The sequence below is a fragment of the Nicotiana attenuata genome, unplaced genomic scaffold (assembly GCF_001879085.1).
Source record: "Nicotiana attenuata strain UT unplaced genomic scaffold, NIATTr2, whole genome shotgun sequence".
Lineage (NCBI taxonomy): Eukaryota > Viridiplantae > Streptophyta > Magnoliopsida > Solanales > Solanaceae > Nicotiana > Nicotiana attenuata.
Window position 1 is genome coordinate 4,634 of NW_017675852.1, and position 6,011 is coordinate 10,644.

At 35.9% G+C, this 6,011-nt stretch overlaps 1 long non-coding RNA gene across 2 annotated transcripts; it reads left to right on the forward strand.

Moving 5' to 3' along the window:
- Nucleotides 1–878: 878 nt before the first annotated feature.
- Nucleotides 879–4,014, forward strand: LOC109220515. 2 transcript variants are annotated; one of them, XR_002067105.1, is made up of 4 exons: nucleotides 879–2,098; nucleotides 2,967–3,058; nucleotides 3,169–3,227; nucleotides 3,731–4,014. It is a non-coding gene; the product is annotated as an uncharacterized LOC109220515 (long non-coding RNA). The 2 variants fall into 2 exon arrangements; XR_002067104.1 differs by lacking the exon at nucleotides 3,169–3,227 and having other exon boundaries at nucleotides 902–2,098.
- The last annotated feature ends 1,997 nt before the right edge of the window (nucleotides 4,015–6,011 follow it).

The following is a 6,011-nucleotide window of genomic DNA, read 5'->3' on the forward strand; positions in this document are numbered from 1 at the left end:
CTCTTTTCACAAAACACACACGATTAGCACATTTCAGACCTCACAACTTCACAATCTCTCTTGAACTCACATTCGTAGTATTCTGTCTTCCTGTTTGCACTTTGGTTTTTACAAGACTACTGCTCTTCTTACTTGTTTCCTTGAAACTGGTATGTCCTAATTTTAGTTTCAGCATCACCCCAATGTGTTTACTTACAGTCTTTATATCCATGTCTACTTTACTGTCTATGTAGAGTTCAACATTTACTTTAGCATGCCTATGTTCTATTGCATGTTTCTACTGTGAATCTTTGCTCCCTATCCCATTACCCCTATGTGTTTATGAGTAGTGACTTAGGGCATGACAACATCAGTTTTTGTCCATGAACTGGGTTCTGAGTCAATGAGGTCTTAACCTCTAAAACAGGCTGGAGGGTATGCCAGCACATCCCATTGCTAGGTATGCCCGTCAGCCTGCTCTTCTTGTGTTCTTGCAAATTCCCAACTTCCCTATACCCCTATGTGCACTGATTTTAAGCTATTCCATTTTCCCTCTCCCCTTTCAGATTTCCCCTTCTGCACTTACACTCTCTCCTAGTTTTTAAGTTCTGCCCCTCTCTTTTGAGCCTTGCCTTGGGACCTTGAGTTCCCTATGAACTTGGACACCTGTAGGGCTGGCCCTTCCATACTGCACTATGTCTTAATCCTGTAATGTATTTGGGTGTGAGCACTGCCCGGAGTCCACATGAAGCTCTTAGGGAACTCTGACACACCCCAAATAAGAGAGAGGCTTTCACTACAAGAATATTGACTTTTAACGACTATTTCTTAACAAAAGTACATGAGTCCGGTCGTTATACATATACTTATGACGGCCAAATTTTTTTCCTGTTGTTAAATCACTATTTCTAGTTCAGCTAGAATAATATCTGGTTGCTAGTGTAATATCCGGTCGTCAATACTATAATAAAATTAACCCAAAAAAAGCATGTTTCCCTCAATTTTTCCCCACTCACCCCTCTAAATAGATTTTAAAAATAAAGAAAAACCTAACAAACGGCTTAGCAGTAGAAACTGCCAAGTCTTCATCTCGCAGCCTCAAAATTCTCAATCATTATTAGGGTGTGCCTGTGTTTGAAATGTGTGGAATAAATTGTATTACCTGGGAAAATAATTTTTCTATGTGTTTTGTAATACCTGGGAAAATAATTTTTTGTAATTGGATAGTCTCTTATGCTTTCACTTTATTTCTTATGTGTGGAATTTTTTGAATAAGCTTCAAAATTTTACTTGGCAGCGTAGGAATAAGATCGAGACTCTGTTGCTACAAGTCAGAGGCATGGAGATATTATAAGAGAGCGTCAGCTGCGTTCTTGTTCAATTTTGGATTTCATCTCTGCTCTTCTTGCTTTTGTTGTGATGTTTAATTTTTTTAAGATTCATCTGCGATGGTTGTGTTAAATTGTTGAAGGCTTACTATCATTACTTAGCCCTAATTATTTTGGAATCTATTGAATCTATTGCAAGTTTAACTGTTATATATATGTTTAATTTTTTAAGATTCATCTGCGATGGTTGTGTTAAATTGTTGAAGGCGTACTATCATTACTTAGCCCTAATTATTTTGGAATCTATTGAATCTATTGCAAGTTTAGCTGTTATATATAATTGTCCATACAATTGCTCACCACCTGTTCGACTAATTTGCTGAATGAATATTAGAGCCTTAGAACTAGCATCTTTCATCCCCACTGCTAAACAACTTTTTTCAGTCAATAGTTTTTGCAATACACATTCTAATTTTCAGCAATACGTATTTGAATAAAGAAATATAATATAATATTTTTAGTATGTATTTCTTTAGTGGTAGTAGAATTTTAGAATAAAAAATTAAGCTATATCAAATAGCAATATATATTCTGAATGAAGGGAATTATTAATGTTCATTGATGCATATTTACATGCACACAATTATATAGCCAGTTAAATTACTCTATTCAATGTATGATCAATTGATATATCTATGTTAACTGTGTTCAGGATCATAAAGAAAGGCTATAAAACTGGTCCATCCTCTCATTTCCACTTCTGTTTCTTGGTCTCTTCCTTGCTGTGACAGGTATATCTATCTATTCTTTTTTCAGGTACTAAGTCAAATCCCTTTCGTTCACACGGACAAACTATAACACCTTGGTTGCTATTTATGAAAAATAGTCTCTAGCTTTTCTTTTTATTTTTCTTTTTCCCTTAAAGAAAATTAAGAAAACCAAAACATACAAGCCCAACAATAACAACAACCCAGTAGAATCCTACTAGTGGGTTTTGGAGAGGTTAGAGTGTACGCAGATCTTACCCCTACCTCGGGGGGTAGGGAGGCTATTTCCAGAAGACCCTCGACTCAACAGACGAAATAATAATATCAGAAAAGAGCAAAAATAAATCCATAACAACAAAAGAAACTAGAAAAATAATAATTAGCATCGAAAGAGACCGCAAATAAGTGGAAGGGCAATAACCTCATACTATGAAAACGAGAGAAATAGTGTGCACACAACAAAAACCGCTAGCAGTCCTAGGCAAAACTCTATCAGACTAGCCGGTACAAAGAGGGAAGACGCTCGACTACCCCCTAACCTACATTCCTAATTCTCGATCTCCACGCCTTCCTCAAAAGCCATGTCCTCGGAAATCTGAAGTCGCGTCATATCCTTCTTGATCACCCCAATACTTCTTAGGCTGCACTCTACCTCTTCTTGTATGTACACCATGGCACCTCCCCTTGAATATGGTGTGCAAAACATACAAGCCCCTATGTTGAATAATTGTAACATTTTTCCATATAAAGTATAGATTCTGATTTCCTGGACTAATCCATGTTTTCACTTGTGATTCCTATCCCTATGGAACATCAGATTATCAATTTGAGTCGTTAACAAATTGGTTGTAGTCATTCTGACATGTGAAGTTGGTGTTTGTTCTCCTTTCAGGTCTGCCATTAAACAAATTGTTGTACACCATTAGTTATCTGCTGGTAACTTCAGCCGCTGCTGGAATCACATTTTGTTTCCTGTATGTATTGGTGAGTTTTGAGACTACAAGTCGTTAACAAGTTTTAGTTGCATACGATTTAGGTCATACTAAACAAGTTTCTAACTCAATTGAAAGTTATATTGATGTTATATGATTTAGGTCGATATGTATGGTTGGAGGCGCTTGATGTTCGCTTTAGAGTGGATGGGGAAGCATTGGTATCTTTATTCTCATAATATCAAATGTAGCTGTCATTTTGATTCAAGGATTCTATAAGTTACTCAATTCTTTTCCATATCTCCAGGGGGGTATAAATAAGGGAACAAAGTGTTACATGCCTCAAATAGGAATTATGTGGCCTATGCCTTATCACACTGTACATGCGGATAACTTGTTAAATGTGGTCTGTTTTGCTTCGTTTTAGTAAATTGTTATTTATGTCACATTTACTTGGTAATGCCTTCCGATATGTATGGTCATTTTCTGATATGTAGATCGAATAAAACTTTTTGCATTCTTTTTAAATTTAAAAGAATACCTGCAAGATTAAAATTTGATCGAAAACGCTCAACTTTTTGGTTTTGCTGGTTATGGTATCCTACAAATTGTGTTTGCTTTCTTTATGGTTAATCTTCATTTTGTGGGAAAGTGAAAAAGAGGAATAAGTAGTAGCTATTAGGAATTTTTTTATTGAACTGATATGAATTTGTTCTCTTAACAGATTAGAAAGCTGAAGTCTGAAGAACTTGTCCGTGAAGAAAGTCCAGAGCAAGTAGCTACTGAAAATGCTAAAGAATAAGTTGAACTACAAGAGGAGCCTATTTTCTCTTTTGTTAGGAGTTGTTTAAAAATATTTCCAATTGTAATGCTACAATTCTATTTTCTATTTTGTTAGGTGTCGACAAACATATGGTCCATTTTGGATAGCTATATTTTTGGTAATGTTTTACCCTTTGTTCCTTGTAATTAACGGTGAAATTTTATATGAATATCGATTCTTTCTTATGTTCTGGAGTGACTGTGTGCGTATAGGTTTTTATATATCATTATAATAATATTTAATAAAAAATTAGTGATGAAGTGACTTGTATTAGTTGGATTTGTTGTCGCCATTAAAGGTTTTTAAATATAGGAACAATAATTAGCGAAGGGAAATTCAGTTGCTAAAATAGTTATAACGAAGGGATTTTTTGTTGTCGCAAAAGGATCTTTAACGACCGGTTTGAAATCCGGTCATGAACTTTTAACGTCAGAGCTTTTCACGACCGATGACGACCGATTTTATTTCGGTCGCTATTAGTCAATAGCGACCGGATTAGGACTTTTAACGACCAAATTTTCCTTCGCTAAAGGCCTTTTTTCTTGTAGTGTTTTGAAATCGGATCTTTGGAGTTGGTTCATCTCATGTTTCAGACAAGGAGCCTGAATTAGGCTCCCCTTGGTTGTACTTTTAATTTCTGATGTAATTTTACTTTTCTTATTCCATTCTAGGCTGTAATAACTATTGGGGATGATTAGCGAAAAGGGAGGGGTGACTATGCATGAAAAGGGTAGATAACTTGCCTATAGGAATCTCTAATTTCAGTATTTCTCATGTAGTTACCATGCCTATAAGACTTCTACACTTACCATGCCTATAAGACTTTTGCACTTTCATATAGTTACCATGCCTATAAGACTTCTGCACTTTCATATAGTTACCATGCCTATAAGATTTCTGCACTTTCATATAGTTACCATGCCTATAAGATTTCTGCACTTTCATATAGTTACCATGCCTATAAGACTTATGCATTTCATGTAGTTATCATGCCTATAAGATTTCTGCATCTCATTTAGCTATCATGTCGATAAGAGACTTTGCATTCTCACCTAGATATCATGTTATAGGATTTCTGCACTCTTCTATATCTATAACAATGTTCTAAGTTGGCAAACACCTAGAAAGCATGCCAATAGGGGTTCTAACTCAAATCTGAATAGCCTCACTCGCTTATGAGTCTAAAATTAGCAGTAATAATGCGTTACCAACAGCAGAACTCGTGTTTTCTAAAATTTGTTTTTAATTGGCAACTTCCCTTTATATCAGCATGTAATCAGTTCATTTTCTTATTTCTGAAATCTGTAGACATCATGCCTATAGGTTTTCGTCTATCACTTAGGCAAGCCTTAGGGTAAAAGTTATGAACTGCAATAGTCTTCATTAATTACAACCAGCGGGCAGGTCTAACTCGGACTTCTTATCTGAAAATAAGTGATAAATCAGCCTGCTTTAACTTTTAAGTTTAATCAGACCCTAATCTGTACGTGCAAGACATGCTAAACTATATGCTTTCTCTGATCTAAGGAGATCTATTTGAGCCTTATGTGTTTGAATGCTTTTCCCATATTTGCTCGATGTGTTTTGATTGTCGCCCTAGAATTTTGTCCTTTATAAAACTATAAAACCTCATACCCCTTCCCTTTAGGATTAGTAGTCCCAAATGCCTTCGGGACTGATAGGATTGGGGCGGGTAATAACATGCAATAAGTAACGAGACTATTCCGCGCTTAAGTACCTTAACGAGGTGGGAAAGGGTAGATATAGATATGATGACCACACGATAACACCACGTGTGTAAGTGATTACTGGGTGTTGTGTGGGGTGATCTATATTATTTATAAACCTAGGACCCCCTCTCTTTTACTTGTTTATTTCAAAATTTGTCAAACTAATTTTTTTTCTCAAAATTTAGCTTTTCTTTCGTTTCTTTACACTCCATCTATTTGCAACCTTTATGTGAAAATCCCCTCTTATTTGAAGCCTTATTTGTTTATATGTTATTTGTACCCTAAAGTCACAACAATAGCATAGCCGGGAACCACACTAGTGGATTCTGAGGGGTGTCTAACACCTTCCCCTTGGAATAATTTCAAGCCCTTACCCAATCTCTGGTTATCCAAACAAACCCTTCTTAGTGTCCTAATGCACTTTAATCATTAGGTGGCGACTCTTCACTTCT